A 27,453-nucleotide genomic window follows, 5' to 3' on the forward strand; every position below is an offset into this window, starting at 1 on the left:
TGAATGTATTTCTCTTGTATAATTGTGATACAGATTAGGAAAATTTTTAGATAAAAATAATTTTTAGTGGTGTTTTATTGCAATGCTAGTAAATGTAATTAGCAAGCTTGCAAATGCAATCGCCATATTTTGGTTAAATGTGTTTGTTTTGCTTTATTCTTATCATCACTTTCTTTTTGAAGAAGAACGGGAGAAGGACATGCTAATGTCATGCACATTGCAAAAGAAATCTAAAAAATGTTCAGAGTTGCAAAGTTGCAATCCTGCAATAGCTGCAAAGATGCAATAGTATAATAATTGCAATTTTTGCAATTACTATATGGCGGAATATTATCGCCATTGCTCTGGGTAACAACACAAGATGTCGTTATACATCTATGGGAAGAATCCATGTTATTTATGCAGGAAGGTTGAGAAAGCCCTTTCATACCACTTTGAGCTGGGCTCAACCAAAAGTTTAGAATGTAAATTTAACTAAAACTGAAATTTGTATTTTCAGAAAAACAAAAATTTCTTTATACTGGATAGAAAATGATATCGGGGACCGATAGGGTTAAATATCTATGCGAAATTCTTGATCGAAAACTAAAATGGAAATACCTTATAGAGGATAGAACCAACAAAGATTATTGATTTTGGGCGCTATGTAGCAAAAACATAGGTGCAAAATGGGGTCTTAATTCAAGAATGTCCCACTGGTTTTATAAAAACGCGATAAGACCAATATTCTAAAGACCAAAGAAACCATTCCCCCGATCAACCTTAAATATGACATGTCATTAATGTATACTAGACATATTGAACAGTTTATGTAATCACCTGATCACATACCGGAAACACCTGATCACATGACGGGTTCAAAACAGAAGATCGGGGTCAAGCGAAATATTATAGCAAATATATGCGGGAATCTCTTATGGGGATGGCTCTAAACTAGGAGACAAAACTCGGAATGAGAGAGTTTGAGGAAATTAACCTGACGAATGCAAAAAACGCTGGATGCCACGGCAATTCAGACATTGAAATTTGATCGAAATATTTTTCATCCGACAGATGTGATTCCAGATATTACAACCCTCGGGAAGACTGATTGAAAGGTTCTAGGACACTACTTCAAGGAAGCTAAATTTCGAAATATTGGATGGCAATTCCTTTCAATGATCGTTATACATACCCAGCAAAAACTGGGTAATGGCTTTCAGTTGTAATTACTTACCTATCAATATACTTTTCAATGACTACTAAATATCGTTTGAATTACATAGAAGTAGTATGATAATGTCTTACTAATAATGTGTTATATAACTAATTTCTAATTCATTAGTAATCTTGCCAGTAAATATATAGAAGCTGTATACGTTTCTTCATGCGATTTACAATGACTACTTTTTCTAATTACTTGTAATCGTTTGTGGTAAGTACTTGCCTCCAATGACATCACCATGTTAAAATAATGACTTAAAGTGCTATTGTGTAAGTGAATTTTAGCATTTTAATCCCTTACATGGTAATGAAAGTTTTTACTGGGTACATATGAGCTTTTTCCACCAACATTTGCCGTTACAAAAGAACGCAAAATAAGGCCCATACCGGCCCAGGTCTGATGTAAAATCCATCATACATACAGCTTAGCCTAAAATAATATATCAAATTGGTCAGTAATGAAACTATAAGAGAATTTTTTAGACCCTACTCCACTATAGAGGGGAGGGTATTATGCGTTTGTGCTGATGTTTGTAATGCACAAAAATATTGGTCCTAACCCCACCTTAAAGTATACCGATCGACTCAGAATCACTTTCTGAGAGGATAAGGACATATCCGTCCGTCTGGTTTGTCTGTGCTAAATTTCATTGCAATGTGTTTAAAAGGTGAATTGCGGATATTTAAGTCACTATCCGAATGGAGCATTGTATGGGGGCTAGGGTCAAATGAGGTCCGATCATTTCGAAATTTGGCAAGGCTATCAAGGCTTGTATAAAACTTAGCTGTGCGAACTTTTATCGAGATACATTTCTATTAAACATAATGATGAGCTCAAAAGCTCTTTTCGGAGGGTTCAGTTGAATGGGGGCTAAGTGAAATAATGGACCGATTCAATAGGTCCTTGGGTCAAAAGAAACTTGTATTCCAAATTTCATCAAATTATCTTGAAAATTGCGACCTGTACTTTGATAACAACGTTTACGTGGACACACGGTCGGACGGACGGACATCGTTAAATCGACTCATAAACTGAGTCGATCGGTATACTTAAAGGTGGATATAGTACTGATATTTTAGTGCTTTGCAAACATCAGCACAAACGCATAATACCCTTCCCATTATAGTGGTATAGGGTATAATTATCCGTCCATCCACCAACAGAAAACAATTTTAATTGCTCTAGCGTTTTAACGAAGACAGCGATAAAGTTTAGCAGTGAAATAGTAAAAAACCTCTGGCGGTATTTATCATAAAATTCTGGGTTTAAAAAAAAATTAACAAAATTTCCTATACCATAAATCTTCTGAAAATTGCAAAGAAATAAAGCTCTTTGGAATGTTCAGAAGCTATCTTTGAAACTATCCAACGTTTGATATGTAAAATAGGTTTTGATTTTTCAATTTAGTATCAAATTGTCAAGATATTGAATGATTAAACTGCATTATCATATATAGAAATTTGACATGTTATAGATTTGCTTAAATCAAGTAAAAAAACTAAACAAAAATGTTATTAAATCCTAAAATTTTCAAAAAATTTGTTGTTTTTATTAAAAAAAAATATTTTTTAAAATTGAAAAAAATTAAATGCTGTTGTGTACTTGCCGTATTAAATTTATAAAATTTTTCTCAATTTTAAAGACATCAAAAAAGAGCGCGTATATCCAATTTGCTTACAAATTATTCGGTTAACAAAAATTATATTATGATAACTTTCCCTTTTTTAACTAACTAATGTTATGAGAATTTTTTTTTTTTTTTTGTTTTTTAAAATTTTAACAAATTGCAAATTATTTATAATAGATTTTTAAAATTTTATTAATTTTACACCAATTATTTTAAAAAAAAAAAATTTTTGTAAGACTTTTTTCGGAATTCAACAAGTTGGTTAAGCCTTTTTTTAAACACTTGTTTAAATATTAAATTATTACTAATTATTTACAATAAATAATTAAATAATAACAAGCAATGATGTTATGCCAAAGAATTTTAAGAAATTTTAAATAATTAATTTTTGAAAAAAAAACACGAATTACAAATAAATTTTTTTGTTCAATTTTTTAAGATTTTTAAAATTTTTCATATATTTTCAATATTTTGTTTTAAAATTTTTTCAATATTTTTTTCAAATTTTCTATATTTTGTTTAAAAAATTTTCAATATTTTGTTTTTAAAATTTTTTTCTCAATATTTTATTCAAATTTAACAACACACACACACAAAAAGCCGACGGTTTTGAAACACAGTATAATTTTTTGTTTAAATTTGTTTTCGAATTTTCAATATTTTTTTTTTTCTTTTCTAAAGATTTTGTATTGAATTTTTCTTTAGTTTTCTTTAACTACCTTTTTATTTAGCAAATAATTTCAACGTTTCTTCAACGAGCCAAAAGAAACGTTAAGTTTTTGTAAAGTTTTACAAAAAGAGTTTTAATTTTGCGATTTTTTTCTGTTTTATCCAATTTTTCTAAACAGATTTTTCTATTTTTAATACCGCGATCAATTACTCGCAATGGCGAAATTAAAACTAAAATAAAAATTAAAGAACTTAAGAATATGCTCGGAAACAGAAAATAAAAACTATTCGCAAAAAAAGTAAAATAAAAAAATTGACAATATTTGCAAAAAAAAAGCAGAAAAAAGTTGTGCAAAAAATCATTTATTTCTAGGGGCATTCGTAGGGGGGGGTTTTGAGGTAAAAACGCTGAAAACTTAAAAAAAAAACACTCAAAAAAATGAACGCCTCTTTTTAGCAGAGACCTACTCTACATACGAAATCAGCAGTAAATTATAAAAAGAGTAGCGCAAAAATGCTCTTCAACTTGACTTTGAATTTTTGCAAAAACCTAAAACAGCTGTCGCAGCTCGTCCCTTGCCTCCTTCCCTAAATGGCTTCTAAAATACTCACTTATAGCCTCTGTCTATTGTTTTTGTTATATTAGAATTAGCCAGTTACTCTCATCTCTAGAGTGTAGCGCTAGCAGCGATCATCGGCGCACCATAAAACAGAATTTGCAAATATAAAATTTTGCATGTGCAAAAAATACATGAGCCCTGAGTGAGTTTTTTTTTTGGATCTTTCAGCTAATTCTCTTAGTTTTAATTTATAAACAAATGTGCAAAAAAACTTAATAAATTGTTTATACTCTTTTTTTGCGTTTTGCAAACATTTTTTTTTTTAATCTCTGTGCGAAAAAGTTTGCAAAAAAGAATGAGCAATCACAGATAGAAAAGTAATAAGAACAACAACCGTGTGTGTGTTTAGTATAATTTGTTGTCTTCGGAGAGTCGGAAAGCACGTTATTTTTTGGGGGGCTTATCTTGCTCTAGCGGACATACAACAACAATCGCATATAAACTTGTAAAAGAAAAGTGCGTGAACGCTTTTTCTATTTATGATTATTCATATTTCAACAGTGAGTGAAATTTGTTTAAGGGTAATGAGAAATATTGAAGAATAGACTAGGAAATCTTTTCGAAGATCCCTTAAAATTCCGGGTTTTTGTTAAATTTTTAGATGATCTAGTTGAGTCCGTCTGTCTGTCTTTTGTTAACACACGTTAGGAACTTCATGGGGCCTATGTGTATCTATAAATCACAGGCCAAAATGTATCTATAAATCACAGATAAGTTGGTCAGATGTGTTTGGGCTACAAGGACCACCGGACAAAAGATTTAAACTAAATATAGCTGTGTCAGTCCTTCTGTCTTTTGCTAACACGTCAGGAACTTCATGGGGCCTATGTAGCCCAAAAGTTTATTTATCAATAAGTTGGTCAGGTAAGTTTGGGTTATAAGGATCACCGAATACCATCCAAAAACCGATAAGCATTCAAAACCAAGCGAAAAGAGAAAAGGAATGGTCTGAAACGGCAAACAATTTTGAATAAACACTACCAACTAAAGAGGAACCCAAAGGGTTCTTTTGAAACCTCAAATTGCCGGAAATATTTCCGTTTAAATTTTAATTGAACATTTCAGTTTTTTTTTTTTTAAATTCTACTCTAGTTTGTGAAAAATCAAAGTTGTAGTGAAACTTTGGAATTTTTGTAAATTATTAGTGAAAATTTAATTTTTTCGCGAAATATTTTTGATCACTTTGCGATCAGTCAGTTTGCTATAGGAAATTTCACAATCAGTTAGTTTTCTATATAAAACTTTATGATCAGTCAGTAACATCACGATCATTCAGTTTTCTACCGAAAGCTTCTCGATCAGTCGGGTTCTTATAGAAAACTTCACGACAAGTTTGTTTTCTATAAAGCATCACGATCAGTCGGTTTTCTATAGAAAACTTCACGAACAGTCGGTTTTATATAGAAAACAACTTCACGATCAGTCGGGTTATAGAAAACAAGTCTGTTTTCTATAAGTCTGTTTCTATAAAAAACATCACGATCAGTTGATTTTCTATAAAAACATCGCGATCTTTCCTACAGAAAACTTCACGATCAGTCGGGTTTTTATAGAAAATAAGTCTGTTTCTTAAAAGCATCACGATCAGTTGGTTTTCTATAGAAAACATCACGAACAGTCGGTTTTATATAGAAAACAACTTTACGATCAGTCGGGTTTATAGAAAACTTCACCACAAGTCTGTTTTCTATAAAAAACATCACGATCGGTTGATTTTCTATAAAAACATCGCGATCTTTCCTACAGAAAACTTCACGATCGGTCGGGTTTTTATAGAAAACTTCACAACAAGTCTGTTTTCTAAAAAGCATCATGATCTGTCGGTTTTATATAGAAAACGTCACGATCAGTCGGTTTTCTATAAAAAAAAACATCACGATCTTTCCTACAGAAAACTTCACGATCAGTCGGGTTTTTATAGAAAACTTCATGATAAGTCGGTTTTCTATATAAAACATCACGATCAGTCAGTTTTCTATAAAAAAACATCAATCAGTTTTCTATAGAAAATTTCACGATCAGTCGGTTTTCTACAAAAAACTTCACGATCAGTTTCTTTTCAATAGAAAACTTTGCAATTATTCAGTTTTCTATAGAAAACTTTACAATCAGTTTGTTTTCTATAAAAAAAAAATTCATAATCAGTTTGTTTTATATAGAAAACTTCACGATCAGTTTGCTTTCTATAGTAAACTTCACAACCAGTTTGTTTTCTATAGAGAACTTCACGATCGCTTTCATTTCTGCAGAAAACTTTACCTACAGTCAGCTTATTAACCAATGCTCAGTCAATTTTCTATAGAAAATTTCACGATCAGATTGTTTTCTATAGAAAACTTCACAATCAGTTTGTTTTCTTTAGAATACTTCCTAATATATTTTTTTATACAAAACTTCAAGATCAGTTCCTCTTCTATAGAAAACTTCACAATCAGTTTGTTTTCTATAGAGAACTTCACGATCAGTTTGTTTATTATAGAAAACTTCACGATCAGTTTTTGTTTTCTATGGAAAACATCACGATCAGTTTGTTTTGTATAGAAAACTTCACGATCATTTTGTTTTCTATAGAAAACTACTTAATTAGTTTGTTTTCTGTAGTACGATCAGTTTTCTGCAGAAGAATAGTTTGTTTTCTATGATTACTTAGTATTTAATTCTGTTGATTTAAACAAATCTCTAATTTATAGGTTTAATTTCAAAGCATTTAAATATGTATTAGCTTTCATTTGAAAAACAAAGATCGGACCAATTATTCCAATCAATCGCTTTGACCCTTAATATATATTCCCAGACAATTTCTAATTAACATAATATTTAAATTTGTTCCACTAAGAATTTTGCAAACAATAAATTAGTTTTAACTACAAAACTAGAATTAAAAATCCACCTTTTTTATCCAGACACACAAAAATCATCATCAATACCAACAATTTTCTTGACCCCAAAATCGAACGGTTAAAGAAAAAGATATGCCAACATAGAAACTAAAACTTCCCATAAGAACTAACAAATACTGGATTCTATTATCAAGAACTAAAATATAATTAAAAAAATTTAATTTTAATTAACTTTATGTCAAAATTATTAATGATCAAAATTTAAAGTCAAATATACCACGAAGAAAAAAACGAGTGAAAAAAACGTGCAAACAATTTAACAAAATTAAACTAAATAATTTTTTTTTTTGCAAAAAGTAACAGCAACAAAAACATTCTAAAAATAAAAGAATTGAACTAAAAAATTAAAACATTAAAAAAAAAAACTAAAGACTACAACATAAAAACACCGGCAAAAATACAACATAATAAAACATAAAAGAAAAACAAAAAATTTGCAAATCTAATATCCACAACTTTTGCCTTTTTTTCTATTCTGTTCTAACTATTTTATTATGTAGATGCGTACGCCACCAGAGTGTATTGAACTTTTGATGAAACATTCAGACACACACCAACAAATACACTCATAGATTTTTCGGGGGTTCTTCAAAAAAAAACTTTCAAAATATTTTACAGATACTCAAATACAAAACTCTCTGCTGCCTACAGTTACAACAATAAGAAGAACTACAACGCTAATGAAATAAAAACAAAAAAAAAAAAATAACAAAATAGTAGATTCGCATAGATTCCCCCCAAAATAAAACACTCAGACGAAAGAAACGCCAAAAATTGGTTTGAAAAAAAAAATAGCAAAAACCTAGTGCGAAAAAGTTCATTGAACTCTTTTAGTCCAAAATAAAAAGAAACAAAAATAAAGCGTAAAGAGCATTGACACGCACAATAACACACAAACATACGCACTCAAACATTTTTGGGGCTCCAACAACAACAATAACAACACTACGCACACTTCTAATAGAAACTAGCAAAAAAAAATATAGACAAATGTTTCTATTAAAAATCCAACAACAACACTCTCTCATTATTAATAGCAATCGCAAAAAAAGCGTCTAACAATAACAACAATACGTCATAAACTTTACGCACAAAGCATAGGAGGTAAATAGCAACAACAACCATTATGTATTAACAATAAAATTTCATATTTTCTTCGACAAAAAAAACAACAACTACATATAAACATTAGATACAAATTTCGCACTGATAGTGCGTAAGCAGTGCGAAATGTATGAAATTTCTATAAAAAACAAAAACACTGCATGAAATTTCATCAAGGGCACGATTTTGAATGATTTTGTACTTAATATGGACTTTGTACCTTAAAGGTGTGTGTTCTTTAAAAGCATGAGAAAAGATAGTGTTCAAATTTTTATATAAAATTCATGATCAGTAAATTCACAAGAAACAGATTTTTAATCTATAAATTTTTTTTTAAGAAAGTTTTGTTCTCTAGAGAATATTTCAAAATCAGTTGTTTTCTATAGATAACCTTACGGTTTGTTTACAATCAGTCAGTTTTCTATGTAAAACTGCATGATCAGTCAGATTTATATAGAAAACTTCACGATCATTAAATTCTGTACAGAAAACTTTACGATTACTCAGTTTTCTGTACAACAATTCACAATCAATCTACACAATCAATTACACGATCAGTCAGTCTTCTATAGACTTCACGTTTATTCGGTTTTATTTCATCAAAAAAAACATCACGATCAGTAAATTTTCTACAGAAAACTTAACGATCAGTCAGTTTTCTATAGAAAACTTCACGATACCTCAGTTATCTATAGACAATGATCTTGAAGATCAGTCAGTTTTCTGTAGAAGACTTCACGATCAGTCTGTTTTCTATAGAAAACTTCACGATCAGTTCGTTTTCTATAGAAAACTTCACGATCAGTACGTTTTCTATAGAACACTTCACGATCAGTACGTTTTCTATAGAACACTTCACGATCAGTCTGTTTTCTATAGAACACTTCGCGATCAGTTAGTTTTTTATAGAAAACATCACGATCAATTTGTTTTCTATAGAAAACTTCACGATCAGTCTTTTTTCTATGGAAAACTTCACGATCAGTCTGCTTTCTGTAGAAAGCTTCACGATCAGTATGTTTTCTATAGAAAACTTCACGATCAGTATGTTTTCTATAGAAAACTTAACCATCAGTATGTTTTCTATAGAAAACTTAACCATCAGTATGTTTTCTATAGAAAACTTAACGAACAGTATGTTTTCTATAGAAAACTTCACGATCAGTATGTTTTCTATAGAAAACTTCACGATCAGTATGTTTTCTATAGAAAACTTCACGATCAGTATGTTTTCTATAGAAAACTTCACGATCAGTATGTTTTCTATAGAAAACTTCACGATCAGTATGTTTTCTACAGAAAACTTCACGATCAGTATGTTTTCTATAGAAAACTTCACGATCAGTATGTTTTCTATAGAAAACTTCACGATCAGTATGTTTTCTATAGAAAACTTCACGATCAGTATGTTTTCTATAGAAAACTTCACTATCAGTATGTTTTCTATAGAAAACTTCACGATCAGTATGTTTTCTATAGAAAACTTCACGATCAGTATGTTTTCTGTAGAAAACTTCACGATCAGTATGTTTTCTATAGAAAACTTCACGATCAGTATGTTTTCTATAGAAAACTTCACGATCAGTATGTTTTCTATAGAAAACTTCACGATCAGTACGTTTTCTATAGAAAACTTCACGATCAGTATGTTTTCTATAGAAAACTTCACGATCAGTATGTTTTCTATAGAAAATTTCATGATCAGTATGTTTTCTATAGAAAATTACATGATCAGTATGTTTTCTATGGAAAATTTCACTATCAGTATGTTTTCTATAGAAAACTTCACGATCAGTATGTTTTCTGTAGAAAACTTCACGATCAGTATGTTTTCTGTAGAAAACTTCACGATCAGTATGTTTTCTGTAGAAAACTTCACGATCAGTATGTTTTCTGTAGAAAACTTCACGATCAGTCAAGTTTTCTATAGAAAATTTTACGATCAGTTTTTTTTTCTGTAGAAAACTTCACGATCAGTACGTTTTCTATAGAAAACTTCACAATCAGTCCGTTTTCTATGGAAAACTTCACGATCAATCAAGTTTTTTATAGAAATATCAGTCAAGTTTTCTATAGAAAACTTCAATATCAGTCAAGTTTTATATAGAAAACTTTACGATCAGTCGGTTATCTATAGAAAACTTCACGATCAGTTTGTTTTCTATAGAAAACATCACGATCAGTTTGTTTTGTATATAAAACTTCACGATCAGTTTGTTTTCTATATAAAACTTCAAGATCAGTTTGTTTTCTATATAAAACTTCACGATCAGTCAAGTTTTATATAGAAAACTTGATCAGTCATGTTTTTTATAGAAAACTTCACGATCAGTCCAGCTTTCTATAGACAACTTGTCGATCAGTCAAGTTTTCTATAGATAACTTCTCGATCAGTCAAGTTTTCTATAGACAACTTCACGATCAATCAAGTTTTCTATAGAAACTTCTCGGTCAGTCAATTTTCTATATACTTTTCTGTAAAATACTTTACGATCAGTTATGTTTTCTGTAGAATACTTTACGATCAGTTATGTTTTCTGTAGAATACTTTAGAATCAATCAGACAGCTTTATATAGAAATCGTCACAATTTCACGATCAGTTTTTTATGTAAAAAATATTTTCATATGCATCAATAACTCTTAAGAATTACTACTTACAGTTGATATAAAGAAATTCAATTTAAATTTACCTGAAAAAAAAAGAAAAAGAAAATTAGAATGTTAATTAAATTTCGCTAAAATAATTAAAGAAATATCGCAAGTAGGTAAAGCTAAAAATAATAACATTCTTTATCCATGTTACTAATTACTAAAACCAGCTGATCCAAAAATCAATATAATTTAGCCTAAAACTAAATGTGACGTCATTTAATGACTCCCTGCTTTTTTGAAAATTTCCCAAACATTTATTCTAATTTCTGTTTCAAAAACTAGCAGTGATTGTGTATTCCCTAAATGCTAAACATTGGCAGCAAAAACATCATCAAATATTTAAAATTATGGTCAAATGTTGGCAAAACGAATGAGATGAAGTAGGTTTAAGAAAAAAACTGAAATTAAAGAAAGAATTCTCTTTTTTTTTGCTACTTAAGGCAAGGTTCTAGCTTTACTTTAATCACTGTTTAAGTTTTATTTCTCAGTTGTTTTATTTGTTATTATTTTTTTTTTTTTTTCTTATAATTTTTTTTGCATTTTTAATTAAAACCATGTTGTATACAAGTTTGCTGTTGTTGGCTGAAATGAAGTTTTTAAATATAAATAAAAAAATTAAAACAGCAACTAGCAAATTGTGAAAGTCGCATTTTTAGCACAAAAATATAGATTGGCGCCTATAACACTACTACACAAACATTTCCTTATTAAACTCATACAGTTGCAAATATTTTTATATGCATGTTACTCTTATAGTTCTAGTCTTATTTCTTTTATTCTTGGTTGTTTTAATAAATTAATATTAAATTTTATATTTATCGTATTAAAAAAAACTAAAAACTAAAACACCATTCAACAAAAGAGATCTGATTTCATATAAAGAATATATAAAAAAAGAATTAAATATAAATAAATATAAAAAACTGCTGAACTTTTTAAACAATAAGAATAAGCGGTAATAAAACCATTTAGATGACAAAATGTTTTGGAATTTTTTTAAAGTTTTTTTTTTTTTTTATAAATAAAAGGTACAAAGTTGGAAAGGTAAATGGAGAATATGAATCAGTTTTATAGCAGTTTTTTTGTTTAGAAGAAAAAATATTCCATAGTCATTAAAACGGAAAAGAATTTTTTTGTAAAGAATATTTTGCAAAATATTAGATGATTACAAAGACAATGTGTTTGTAAACATCAACGGAAAATCCCTATGAAAGCAAAAGTTAATGATCGATAAGCTTTGCATTGAATCGATCATTTATAAAATGTAAGAATTTCTTTAGAAAACGTCATGATCAGTCAGTTTTTGAAACCATCAGGATATGTCAGTTGTCAAGAGAAACATTAAAATCAGTGATCTTACTATAGTAAGCTACACGATAAGTCAGTTATGTTTAAAAAAATTTTCATATCTGTGGATTTTATTTTTAGGAGACTTCACGATCATTCAGTTTTCTATAAAATCTTTACTATCATTAAGTTTTAAATTTGTGAACTGTTAAGAAAACCTCAGGATCAGTGAGGTTTTCTTGAGATAGGTAAGTTTTCTATAATAAACAACAAGTTCAATCAGTTTTCTAAGAAAACTTCAAGATCAGTGAGTTTTGTATACAACAATTTAAGATCAGAGTTTTCTATAGAAAACTTCACGATCTGTCTGTCTGTCTTATCAGTTATTTATTTTATAGAAAACTTCACAATCAGTTTTCACGATCAGTCTACAGGTATCACAAAGGGACCAACAGGACCCAAGTGTGCGTCTTTGCAGCCTGAATACCTAACCTAAAGATCAGTCTGATTAGTCAGTTATTTATTTTATAGAAAACTTAACAATCAGTTAGTTTTCTATTCCTAACTTCATGATCAGCTAGTGTTTTATAGAAAAATTCGCGATTAGTCAGTTCTTTTATGGAAAATTTCACAATCAGTTAGTTTTCTATACAAAGCTTCACGATCGGTCAGTGTTTTACAGAATGATCAGTTTTTATATAGAAAACTTTGCGATAAAACAGTTTTTTTGTTACAGAAAACATTATGATCAGTATATTTTCTATACAAAACCTCACGATCAATAATAAATATATTATATAATATGTCAATATCAATCAGTATTCTTAGAAAACTTCACGATCAATAAATTTCAATAGAAAATTTCAAAATCAGTGAGTTTTTATTTTATAAAACTTCAAGAAAAGTGAATTTTAAATAAAAATATTCAAGAAAACTTGATTTTGTATAAAAATTTACAAGATCAGAGACTTTTCTATAAAGATCATAGCGATCAGACAGATTTTGTAGAAGATTTCACAATTAGTCAGTTTTTTTTAGGAAACTTCACGATCAGTCAGTTTTTTATAGAAAACTTCACGATCAGCCAGATTTTTATAAAAAAAAACTAGACGATCATTCAGTTTCCTAGAAAACCCCTGAATTTCAAAACTTCAAGACTTCTTTTAAACAAAAGTACATAATCAGTAAATTTGCTATAAAGAACTTCACGATCAGTCAGTGATCAGTGAATATTCCAAACAAAAAAAATTTCTAAGAAAAAGTTCAGCAATTATTTTAAAGAATTTTTCTATAATAATTCTCACGATCAATGAGATTTTTATAATAAAGTTCACGATCAATCAATTTTTTTACAGAACGTTCGCGATCAGTAAATTTCCAATAGCGATCGTTACGATAAGTCAGTTTTCTATACATAACTTAATGATTTTAAATTATTTATTAAAAACCTTTAAGATAAATTTTAAAAAAACTAAATCGATCAGGCCCTATAGTGGCCTAGGTGTATTCCTTCGGATTTGATGTACTATACATCTTCCTATCAACCTAATCTATATCGATCATTAATTTTGCCCAAAGAAATTCAATTTCCATTCCATTTGCATTTTTTCTTTTTATTATATTGAAAAATCATTTCTATCGCTTAAATTGTTGTAACTGAATTTTAGTTTGTATTGTGTTTGTTGCTGTTGTTAGCAACAACAATTTCATTATATATTTAATTACCATAATTTGTTGCAGCATTACCATAGACTGTTGTTCTTGTTGTTTGCAGGGTGTAATAGTGTGTGGCATATAAAAGTCAAAACTTTTATTGTTCTATTAAATACTGTTGCAATGTAGATTTTTGTTTTTGTTCATGTTTAAAGACTTTTAAAATAGTACTTAGGAGTAGTAAACATTAGTTTGTCCTATGATTTGTAACATATTAGACAAATAAGACTTCTTAGAAAACTATCAGCCTATATAGAGAGAGAAAAGAGAGAGTCTTTTAACTACAATTTAACTTCCGCATATGTAGTTTTATTGTAATATCACTTCAAAGTAGCATTCCTTGTCACTTATTTTTCAAGCGATTCTTAAATAGTTGAAAATTATTAATAACCGTTTTACTTCCTGGTAAGAGATTTAGGAAAAAATTTATAGTACATATTCTTAAAATAAATACCTGTGGAGTAGCGTCTATGTAAACCACCTCTAACTGAATTTTCTATTACTTTTTTTAAATAATACATATTATTACGTTTATTGTTTTTGTTTCATATGTGTATGTGTGCATTAAATGTACAGTGATTTTATCTTCGCACCCTTTTTTGTGTTTCTGTGAGTTTTGCGTGTTTTATACACTTTTTGTTAGTGTTGTAGTTTTTGTTATAGTTTTTTTTTTCTATATTTTCCAATAACATTGGCCACAATATAAACGTGGAGCAAACAAAAAAAAAACAATATTGTTATACATATAGCAGATGACTGAATGTTTGTTCTTTATATGACATTATAATATTGCGTTACGCCTTTGACTTTTGTTGCAATTTGTGGCACAATTAACGGCCAACAAAAAAATTACTCATACGTAGTAGCTACAGTGCGTAGTAAAATTTTATGCTAAACGTTTTGGGTTTTCGAAAACCAGTTATAGAAACATTCACATTTAGTTTTTTTTCTATATAAAACTTGACGATCTGAAAAATTCTATAAAAAAAAACTTCAAGATCAGTGATTTTTTTGGAAACTTCGTGATTTATCTATAGAAAATATAACAATCAGTGAGTTTCCCTTGAAAATATTACGATCAGTGAGTTTTCTGGAGAGAAACATAACGATCGGTACGTTTTCTATAAAAAACTTTATGATCAGTCTGTTTTTCTATGAAAAACTTTTTGATCAGTCTTTTTTCTATAGAAAACTATACGGTCAGTCTGATTTCTATAGTAAACGTTTTCTAAAGTAAACGATCATTGAGTTTTGTATAGAAAAGTGAACGAACGATCAGTGAGTTTTCTTTAGGAATGCTAACGCTCATTGGGTTTTCTATAGAAAAGTCAATGATCTGCGAGTGTTCTATAGAAAAGTTAATGATCAATAAGTTTTCTATAGATAAGTTAACGATCAATGAGTTTTTTATAGAAAAGTAAACAATCATTAAGTTTTGTATAGAAAAGTTAACGATAATTGAGTTTTCTATAAAAAAGTTAACGATCAGTGCGTTTTCTATAGAAATGTTAATGATCAGTGAGTTTTCTATAGAAAAGTTAATGATCAGTGATTTTTCTATAGAATAGTTAGCGATAATTAAGTTTTCTATAGAAAATTATTGAGTTTTCTATAGAAAAATTAACGATCCGTGATTTTTCTATGGAAAAGTTAACGATCAGTGAGTTTTCTATAGAAAAGTTAACGATCAGTGAGTTTTCTATAGAAAAGATAACGATCAGTGAGTTTTCTAAGGAAAAGTTAACGATCAGTGAGTTTTCTATAGAAAAGTTAACGATCTGTGATGTTTCAATAGTGAATTTTTTTTAGGAAAGTTAACGATCATTGGGTCTTCTATAGAAAAGTTAACGATCAGTGAGTTTTCTATGGAAAAGTTAACGATCATTGGGTCTTCTATAGAAAAGTTAACGATCATTGAGTTTTCTATAGAAAAGTTAACGATTAGTGAGTTTTCCATATGAAACACAGTGATCAGCCAGATTTCTTTAGAAAAGTAACTGTACATGACATTTTGTATATAAAAGAGAATTTTTCTTCCTAAATAGATATTTTGTGATCATTTCTTTCTCCAAGAAAAAACTTTACGATCAATAGATATATACATATATTTATAAAAATTCTTCATAGTCATACTTTTTTCACCCACTATACTTTAATAAATAGTAGTTTAATGATATTTTCACATACTACATGAATGGATAGGTAAACATGTGTGCATTTTTTGTTGTTGTTGTTGTAATAAATGAATGAATTGATGTTGTTGGAAAATGTTAACCTTGTTGTATTTATTTGTTATTTCCCACACTAACGCCCCCTACTTAATTTGCGTGCCACAAATATATCAAGCATAATAAGAAAAAAACAAACAAATAAACTTGCCACAAAAGGAGGGGTGATGAATGAACACATTCCATGATTAACATTACACAGGGATGGAAAAGTTTTAGGGAGGTGCTAAAAAAATATTAACGCCCACAAAATACATTTGTTACACACATTTGTAGCGAAGGGAAAATGTGTTGTCATTTAGGAAGCGATTAAGTGGCGAAAATAATTTACGAATTTTTCGTTAGTAAAGACACATTATTAACGTCGGTTCATGTCCATGCTAGCAATAAAGTGAAATGGTTTCAAAACCCAACATCTTTAAATAATAAAAGTAAGTAATAAATACTAGAAAATATTTTGAATAATTTAATAGTTATATTTATGTTTTAAAAAATAGTAAAAATTAATTATAATTAAGTTTTTTATGCAATTTTTTTTTTATTTGAAAATAAAAAATAATAATATTACACTCATAAATTTACTTGTTATTATTTATTTTTCATGTTGATTTAATCTGATTTATTTGGAGGTTTTTCACTTTAGGCGAATGCGTTTCTGTCGTTTCGACTTGTTTTCAAAAAGTTTACATTTTCACAAAAAAAAAACAACAACAACACATGAAAAAAATTTAATTATCATGAAGGACTTTATGGTCTAGAGCATATTTTTATACATGTTCATACATGTATGAATTTATAGATTTCGATGCGTTTTTTCTAGGTACACATTTGAAACATACACACATATGTACACACACTCATACTTGTATAAAATTCATGTCATATTTCCGTTCTGTAGTGTTTCTTTTTTTCTATTTCTACTTTTGATCGTTTATATTTAATTGAAAATTTCCATTGCATGCGAAAGTCTCTAACAAGGTTAATTTATCTACAATTTTTTAATTGCTGTTGTTAATTTTTGTTGTTCTTGTTCGATATAGAAAAATATCCATGAGTGTTGCACTTTAAGCCATGAGCGTTGCACATATATCTACACACTCATTCATCAAAAGGTATAAAACAATTAATTATTGTTATAAAAATGCATTAGAATTAACACGCATAAACTGTGGCATTTGTGAAAATTTCAAAATTGTATGTACATCAAATTATTATTTATTAAAGGTGTTAGAGCGTCAGAGCGTATGAGTAATAATGAGTTACAGTAGGACGGTTTAGAGACAGTTTTAGATTGCTGATTGATTGGCTCCCTTATCTAATAAAGAGAAAAGTTTGCGATCAGTGTTAAAAATTTTGCGCTGAATTCAGTTTTATATATACATAGCTCCCTCATCTGATAAAGAGTAAAGTTTGCGATCAGTTTTTTAAAATTTTATACCAAATTTCATGAAACTATCTTGAAAATTGTGACCTGCAGCGGGCGCACAAGGTTAACTTAGCCGCACAGACAGATGGACGGACCGACAGACACGAATGTCGAGTGCTTAACGAGAACACCTGTCTTGACGAGTTTATTTCACGGTGGTGTTTTTCATCAACTGGGTAAACTAGAGACGGTCTACCACGCGCCCCTGAATCCTTCTATGAAGAACTCAGGTGGCAACTTTTGTACACGGTCCATGTACAAGTACTTTGCTGAATAACTCGAGCTATCTAATCTCTTGTCATAGTAGCCCAAGGAATAAGCAATCCCTGGTCTAAAGTCAATCGAAGGGCCGACAAACCCCAACATAAGGTGAAATCAATCTTCCTGTATGCCGGAAGGTAGAAGATTGCATTATTTAAAATGCAATCCCCATCACCCATTCTAGTGCACTCCCTAACCTCTTAAAGACCGCTCAACCACACTACTGAGATGGCTCTGTTGATTCGGCAACAGCACCTAGAGACGAATATGTGGTAGTCTGAAATACCCGGACGGACGGACGGACAGACATAGATTAATCGACTAAGAAAGTTATTCTGAACCGATTGCTATACGATTGTAGGACCAATATTTTTGGGTGTTGCAAACATCAGTACAAACTCATAATACCCTCCAAACTATAGTAGTGTAGGGTATAAAAACATATCTTATTCACGCTTCAAAACGAAGTTCATAGCTAAATGACAGTAAATGACGAGTAAAGCTCTCAAAGAGTATCAAGTCAAGACAAATATAAACTCAATAAGAATAAGCTGCAGCCAACTTTAGAACGCACAGGTCAGAGGTTACATAATCACCTCTATCGCCAAATAAAAGTGAAATTTTTGTTCCCTTGAAATTTTCATTCCGTTCGAAGGGAAAATTGCTAACGTGAACTTGTTGAGAACAATTCATTCACAATAGTTGCTTTTGTATGCAACAGCTGTTCAATGTTTACAAAATTTCATCAACAATTTTCGCAACAGGGGAATTTTTTTCACGACAGAAAAGTTAGTGAATGAAACAAGTGAAAAGGGTACATATTTCAGGTGAAATGTTTATTGGCGATAGGGGTGAATACATCCGTAGATACAAAAGACTTGGTATTAGAATTGAAATGGAAGTTGAATGCTTAGGCTATTTCGCTCAAGAAAAACTTTTTTGTTTTTTGCTCTGATATTTCGTTTGACTCGATATTTGAGTATAAATGAACAATTTCACTTCGCGAATGCCCCATCCCTAACATAAAAAAGTGTTGCCTAAACTATAACAGGGATCGATTGACATTAAGATAATTTTTTAATAAAAACTCTCGATTGCACTAAATTAATTATCAAAGTAATTAATTTCCATCAAGCGATAAAAATACTTCCGCAAAACATAAATTTTATTAATCTTTTGATATTTTTGTTTTTAATCAAATTTGGATGAACCAAATTACACCTGAACTTGAAAACATTATATTTAACAAGGCAAGAAACATTTAAAACAAAATTTCATAGAAATTTCTAAAAATATTTACTTATTACAGCAAATATTAACTTCAAGGTTAACAAAATTACTTTGTAGGAAATGCACTCATATTTCTTTTAGCAATCAGTGATGCAAACACAAAAAGTCTACTTAAACTGCAATAATTTATTGCAGTTGCCAAAATGTTGTAAAATATAAATGTCACATCCGAAAAGGTAACCAACAAAAAATTGTTAAGGGGGGAAATGAAGTAATAACGTATTTACACACACAGGAATAAGAAAATTGTGTATAAATTTTTAATTAATTAGAGAGGATTAAAGATTAAAAGCTCTATATAGAGGAGGTTAAAAACAAGTTAACCCAAATATTTGGGCTTGCCAGATACATATGTGTAAATAATTTATTAAGATTTCCTTTCCACAATACAAGCTGTTACTTTTAGTTAAATTCAATTAATATAACAGAATGTATGTGATTTTTTTTCTCTCTAAAACTTCAATCATTTATTTACGCATTCATTCATTTATTTATTTATGTAGAAAACTACAAAAAAAAGTTTACGGAAATCACATGGCAAAGAAACGTTTAATCAACTGAAATTGTTAAGAAGAATGTGTGTGATTTTTTTGCTGTTGCTGTTGTTCTCTATGCTGCAGCCAGCAAATTGTATGTCTGTCTATCTTATACTACATGTATGTATCTATCAGCAACAAAACAACCTTTAGCTTTAAGTTGCTACAGCCTTGGCTAGCGGAACACAAACAACAATATTAATAGTTGAAAAAAATAGCTTTCGTATAGCAAATAGTTATAGCACTTATGTAATTATGCAATTTATGCGGCAGCGTGACAAATCAATTTTTTTCTTAACACGTTTTTTTTTTTCTGTATTTGTTGCTGATTTTCATATTGAACGTTTCCATTCTTAATAACTTTTGCTGCTGTAGAAACATTGACAAGTATGACACTTATTGGAAATGAACAGAGTTGAAATGCAAAAAAAAATATACAAATAAATAAATAAACTGAAACTATTTAGACCGTTATCACCGCTAGTATGAGAGTAGGAAAACAGCAGAAAAAAGCTAATATTAAAGTTTACATTCATAAAACTTTAATGCTGTTAAGAGAATATTTGTATACGTTAAACAGTTAAGGAGCAAGAATTAGCAGAGTTGTGTGGAATATGTAAGCTTAGGTTATTTCCGAGGGTAACGTAAGTCACCTAGAAACTTTGTTTACTATCTCAGCAAAAACTTACTTATTATTTTAACACCTTCGCTTACTTATTATTTTAACATCTATCTACCTATCTATCTATCTATCTATCTATCTATCTATCTATCTATCTATCTATCTATCTATCTATCTATCTATCTATCTATCTATCTATCTATCTTTCTATCTATCTATCTATCTATCTATCTATCTATCTATCTATCTATCTATCTATCTATCTATCTATCTATCTATCTATCTATCTATCTATCTATCTATCTATCTATCTATCTATCTATCTATCTATCTATCTATCATCTATCTATCTATCTATCTATCTATCTATCTATCTCTATCTATCTATCTATCTATCTATCTATCTATCTATCTATCTATCTATCTATCTATCTATCTATCATCTATCTATCTATCTATCTATCTCTATCTATCTATCTATCTATCTATCTATCTATCTATCTATCTATCTATCTATCTATCTATCTATCTATCTATCTATCTATCTATCTATCTATCTATCTATCTATCTATCTATCTATCTATCTATCTATCTATCTATCTATCTATCTATCTATCTATCTATCTATCTATCTATCTATCTATCTCTATCTCTCTATCTATCTATCTATCTATCTATCTATCTATCTATCTATCTATCTATCTATCTATCTATCTATCTATCTATCTATCTATCTATCTTATCTATCTATCTATCTATCTATCTATCTTCTATCTATCTATCTATCTATCTATCTATCTATCTATCTATCTATCTATCTATCTATCTATCTATCTATCTATCTATCTATCTATCTATCTATCTATCTATCTATCTATCTATCTATCTATCTATCTATCTATCTATCTATCTATCTATCTATCTATCTATCTATCTATCTATCTATCTATCTATCTATCTATCTATCTATCTATCTATCTATCTATCTATCTATCTATCTATCTATCTCTATCTATCTATCTATCTATCTATCTATCTATCTATCTATCTATCTATCTATCTATCTATCTATCTATCTATCTATCTATCTATCTATCTATCTATCTATCTATCTATCTATCTATCTATCTATCTAGTCCATTAACTAGTCTAGTCCATTGACTAGTCAAGTCCATTGACTAGTCTAGTCCATTGACTAGTCTAGTCCATTGACTAGTATAGTCCATTGACTAGTCTAGTCCATTGACTAGTCTAGTTTATTGTCTAGTTTAGTCCATTGACTAGTCTAGTCCATTGACTAGTCTAGTCCATTGACTAGTCTAGTCCATTGACTAGTCTAGTCCATTGACTAGTCTAGTCCATTGACTAGTCTAGTCCAGTCCATTGACTAGTCTAGTCCATTGACTAGTCTAGTTCATTGACTAGTCTAGTCCATTGACAAGTCTAGTCCATTGACTAGTCTAGTCCATTGACTAGTCTAGTCCATTGACTAGTCTAGTGCATTGACTAGTCTAGTCCATTGACTAGTCTGGTCCATTGACTAGTCTAGTCCATTGACTTTTCCATTGACTATTCCATCGACTATTCCATTGACTTGGCCATTGACTATTCCATTGACTTGTCCATTGACTATTATTTGGATGATTACCATGTTGCACGTGGCTATTTTTCTCCCCTTCGCTGTAAATGACAATAGTTCATGCTTTAGTGTCAGAAACTGAACGTTTTTCTGTTTAGTTTATCATAAATACACACGTTTTTTAATTTTTTTTTTTTTTTCAAAACAATTCTTACTTTCAACCTTTTCACTACTTCTACTAATCTTGTGAGCTTGTGAGCTGACTGTTTATAATATTTATTCTGGCAGCAGTTATCGCTGAGATTGTTAAACGGACGGACGGACAAACTAAATGACTGACTATTTATTTAAAAAAAAGTTACAGTCAATTGCTTAAAATGCAACAATATACTAAGTGCAAAAAAACTACAACAAATGCATGTATAGTATGTGACATTTAATGAAAATTTAATAATATTTTACACAATATAAAAACAAAACAGCATAGTAAAACTAAGAAAAAAAACTAAATAAATCTTTTGTACATTTTTAGCGTAGTTATGCAAAAAACAGCAACAACATGCACACATTGTTTAACAAAAAAAAGAAAAAAAGTAATAATAGAATGTGCAAAAAAAAGCACAGAAACGTAAATACGCAATAATAAATTTCTCACACTTTAAAACTCAGAATATACAGTAATAAACCAAAATACAGCAACAACAACAACACGAGTCAGTCACTCAAGTCAGTCATTGAATGAATGACTGACTGTCTGAATAAATGAATGAATGAATGCGAATGTAATGCATGCAGGTTTAGTTGAGAAAAAAAATTAAATGTGTGTGTTTTTGTAAATATTTATTATACATATTATTTTCTCGCTGTTTTTTTTTTTGCTTTCTTCCCAGTTTGTAATGTTAAGCACGCAGAAAAACGTGTAAAACTACGCAGATAACAGCACATAGCACACAGGGCCCAGATCGCAGTCAGTCATTTTTCCATATTGCTCTCTCCCATGCTTATTATATACACAACAACACATTAATTACCTCAACAATTATAATAGTCAAGCAAACATTCTCTATTTGAATTAAATAAATTTATTAACTGTTTAAGAACAAGAAATAATAGTATAGATACTCGAAAAGCCAACAACAATAATAAAGTTATTGTTGCTGTTTTCTTTTCTTTTTACAATTACTTGATTTAACAATTATGAATGCAAGAAAAGCATTAAAAACAAAATTAAATCGTTAAAGAAATTAGAAAAGCGAGGGATGTATGAAAAGTCTTTTCCCTATGCTGCGGCATCAGCTTAATTATTTTTTTCAGAATTAGTCAAACTAATTGATTAGAAGCTGAGTGAGGTCTTCGATAAGGTGAATGGAATCGAAGGTGAGCTCGGTTTCTGAAGACGACAGACTTTCGCACGACAATTCTGCATATTCGAAATACAGCTTGAATACTACAAAATAAATAATTTTTCCAGCGAATTATTACTTGCGTTTCAAAATAGATCCATTGCAATAAGCGGTTACGTAAGAGATCGTGTGTGAACCCGGCCAAGCTGACGAATTAACACTAAAAACAAATATATATGACGCTAAGGTAAAGATCTGTATTTGGTGGGACCAGCTGCTATGTGCTGCTAAAATCTATCCAGACCATCACTAGACTAAATGCAACAGATTCGTTTGAAGCGTGATTGGCCCAAAAACACCCATATTATGAGGACAGACTTGAAAGAGTAATATGTATTCTATCATGACAATGCTCAACCACATGTCGGACGGAACTTGCCCCGTCCGACTTTTATTTATTTATTTCGATCAATTCAGAATGCTCTCTCTCTCTCTCTGGGATGTACTGAAAAGAATCCATGCTTAACATTACATAAAAAAAAGTAAATATTTTTTTCGTAATATTTACGAAAATTTCGTGTATTATATGAAATATTATTTCATCAATTTCATAAAATAAACGAAATTTTTTCTAAAATTATTTCTATAAATACTAAAATATTTTTTACAATTTCGTATATATTACGCAACAATTTCGCGATGCGAAAAAACAAAGCATTTCATACAATATACGACAATTTTCGTATAGGTATAAACATTCAGTGTAAGTACTTTCATTTAAAGAAAAAAATAATTCTTCAAACTCAGCATAAACTTTTCATATTGCCCTCGTTTTACAATTTATAACTAATGTTAATTTGCTTTATTTTAACTTTAGTTGTACTTCTTATTCTTTTAAAAGGAATTAAATTTATAGTTCTATTTACTATTAACACGAACATTTATGCAACTAATTAATTATTAATAATAAATCATGTCAATTTTATAAATTGTTATAAAATTATGTTAATATTAACATATATAAAATTATTCGCATATGACATGCAAAATATGAGTTTTTCTTTAAAAAACTTTTTTGAACGGAAATGGAAGTTTTTTTGCTTAAAAATGTGGCAAAATTTGTTTTAAGGCAGAAAAAGAAATTTGTCAAAATGTTGATTTACTAAAAATATTCCATGCTTAATATGTACTAAAAATTTCATATATTGTACGAATGCATCGTTATTTCGCACCATGAAATTGTTTCGTAATATATACGAAATTGTACGAAATATATTTGTATAATGCAAAAAAATTTTAGAAAAATAAATTTCAGTTAGATAGATATGATCGGTTTTTGAAATCCTCGATGTGGTAGTCCGAGAAGTTTGTAAACTCTTTGAAGTGCTGTGAAGATATCGTCCAAGGAAGGTGGGAAAATGTTTATTTAAAGGTATAGATCAGGGGTCGGCAAACTACGGCTCGCGAGCCAAATGCGGCTCTTTGGATGTGGAGCTATGGCTCTTTAGTTTCATACGTATTTTTTTTATTTTATAAAAAAAATATATACATATATTAAAATCTTTCTGAATAGATTAACGAGCAGTGTTTGTTAAAACTAACAAAACAATTCGCATACGTTTCTACAATATACACAACATTTCAACTTTGTTTAATCCTTCTGCATGTGAGACAACTAACAAATTAAAGTTTAGAGTCGTTTGTGAAACTTTAAACAACAAGTTATGATCCAAACTTTCTAAAGCTATACAAACCTATCTCTCCTATTGAATTTGTTCCATGTACAAGTTAGTATTGTAAGAAAATGTTTAATTCTTTATAAACGATGGGGTATCATGAGCGCTCCTACGAAGTGCCATTAGATAAAATGTAAAACATGATCATACATTCCGAAATTTTCGTGTTTTTCGAATTAAAAAATATTTTTTGGAAATTGAAAATATAGTAATTAAATAATTACTTAATAATGTAGAGAGTTTGGACACAGTTACCCAGGAAAAACTTACATTGAAAAGTCGTGAGTTAAAAAGCTAATAAAACCTCTTTTCACTACTTCTTCATTAGCATTTTAAGTCATTATTTTAACACGGTGATGTCATTGGAGGCAAGTACTTCTACGCACGCTTACTAATAGGAAGTTAAAAAAGTACTTGCAATTTCTCTTACAAAACAGTTGTTGAGTAAGTTGTTTTGTTTTTTAATAATAAAAAGAGCCAGCTAGGATACGAACCAGGGACTTCGATTTTTTAGTCAAATGTTCTACACACTGCATAGCTATTTTATTGCGCATCAAATAATGGTTTTCACATCAAAATTAATTTTGTTTTATTTTTTGTAAAACACAATACTTAAAACGACAAAAAAAATGACAATGCCGAAAATAAAGTACTTCTATATCAGATTATAAGAAAGTTATTACTAGAATACTTCTAAGTAATGCAGACGGTAAGTAGTAGTCATTGAAAAGTAAGTGGTTATGGAAGTACAACCTATTACCGAATTTTTGGCTGGGTAAATACTAAAAACTTGTTCTATTTAAAAACTTCAGTATTTAAATATTGCGCGTTTTAGAAACGTTTTACAGTGTATTATGGACCGACACATCCTTACAAAATTTGGTAATGAGATTTTGGACCCTACTTGTTTGTGTTGATTTTCATCACTATACTTGTATTTTTCGTCGTTTTCGTGAACACTATATGGGTGGGTAGGGTCAATTCTGAATCCATCCTTATTAAATTTGGTATAGATATATTTGTTCCTATAAACTTGTTTATGACGAATTTCACCACTATGCTGGTATTATTAAGCATGTTATGAGCGTTGAAGTCATTTCCTGAAGAGGAATTTATATGGGGGTATGGTCAACAATGAACTGATCCTTACAAAATTTTGGAGAGAGATTTTCGTTCCTATAATACTTGTTTGTGTCGAATTGCGTCGCTATACTAATATGTATTATTAAATCAGTTATGAATGTTAAAGTTATTTTCCGAAGTAGACCTTTTTAAAGGGGATTTGTCAATTATGTTTTGTTTGTGTTGAATTTTGTCATGATATTGCTATTATTAAGACAGTTATGAACGTTAAAATCAAATTTGGAAGATAGATATTTGTTCTTATAAAACTTGTATATTTTGAATTTCGCTGCTATATTGCTACTGTTAAGTCAATTATGATCGTTAGTCATTTTCTGAAAATGACCTAATATTGGGGTTGGTAAAATATTTATCTCGATTGCCGCCAAAATAATATATTACTTTATACTGTATTAGCTGCGTCATCAATTTTCGTGATTTTTACATTTCCTGATATGTTTCCAAATGCCTTTTAAATGATAACACTGTCGCCCTACTCTAATAAACTTCTATATTTTTATATAACGAGTGCTTAAAAAATGCATTCGAATGACCCATATAAATTCAAAAAGTATTTGTAGTCAAAAATCTATATGTAAGATTCCTTGCAGAATGTCCTGTAGATAATTAAACCAAGTTTATGTTTTTGAAGTGAATTCATAAAGTATTTGTAAAGTTTTAATAAACAACAATTTTGTGGCTCTTTTAAAACATATGTTTTGTAAACTGTAATTTTTGGCTCTTCCGACTCAAAAGTTTGCCGACCCCTGGTATAGATGGATAGAAACAGCAAAAATTGAACGACAGAAGTAAAGAAGCTGTAAAGAAGTGGTAAACTATTCACATCCATTTCCTTTTAACGATAAAACTTAAAGAGAAGAATTGGAAGAAGTTTATAAAATAGAAAGATTCCATAGAATGATTCGTTTGTGATGTATAATTTAAGCAGTGGCGCATCAATTCATGAGTCCACCTTAAAGTACATTTCGATAACAACCGCAAGTAGTTCCAAAACTTGCCAGAGGTAGGGTTATCATATGGTGACGTAGCTCTAACAACTCGATGTATATTAGATAAATATGTGATAGCTCATAGCTTCCGAAATATTAGCTTGAAAAATGCTTAATAAAGGAGCCAGACAGGGCCTTAAGCCATTCTAGTCAGAGCAAAATTATACATCTAATAGCAAACAGATTTGACATATGTATGTAGGTATTTTGTAAAACATTTGGAGAAATTTTTGTTTGAAAAATACTTAAAAATGAGTCCGATCCAATTGGGATCTTTGACAATCGGATAGGATTTCTAACCATTATTGTTTGGAAGTCAACTTAAACAGACGATTCGACATATTTTTAATTTTGAAAGTAATTCACAACCTTATGCCAATAATTAAAGTGAATATTTATAATAATCATAATCGGAAACATCATAATTTATCAAAAAAAAATTAAAAGAATCATAAAAAAAGTGACGTAAGTTTCACACACTTAAGAAAATTTATCTTTTGGCGCTTCAAAATAATCAAACAG

At 29.6% G+C, this 27,453-nt stretch overlaps 1 long non-coding RNA gene across 1 annotated transcript in view; it reads right to left on the bottom strand.

Moving 5' to 3' along the window:
• Window positions 1-10,435: 10,435 nt before the first annotated feature.
• LOC119603191 overlaps window positions 10,436-27,453 on the bottom strand; it is a 100,389-nt gene continuing 83,371 nt past the window's right edge. The window contains exon 4 of the long non-coding RNA XR_005231400.1: window positions 10,436-10,815. This is a non-coding gene — a long non-coding RNA (uncharacterized LOC119603191). The remainder of the gene's footprint in view (window positions 10,816-27,453) is intronic.

Source organism: Lucilia sericata, unplaced genomic scaffold (genome assembly GCF_015586225.1).
Source record: "Lucilia sericata isolate MDLA Ls3-8-SP2 unplaced genomic scaffold, ASM1558622v1 Contig000282F_arrow, whole genome shotgun sequence".
In the NCBI taxonomy this organism is placed as follows: domain Eukaryota; kingdom Metazoa; phylum Arthropoda; class Insecta; order Diptera; family Calliphoridae; genus Lucilia; species Lucilia sericata.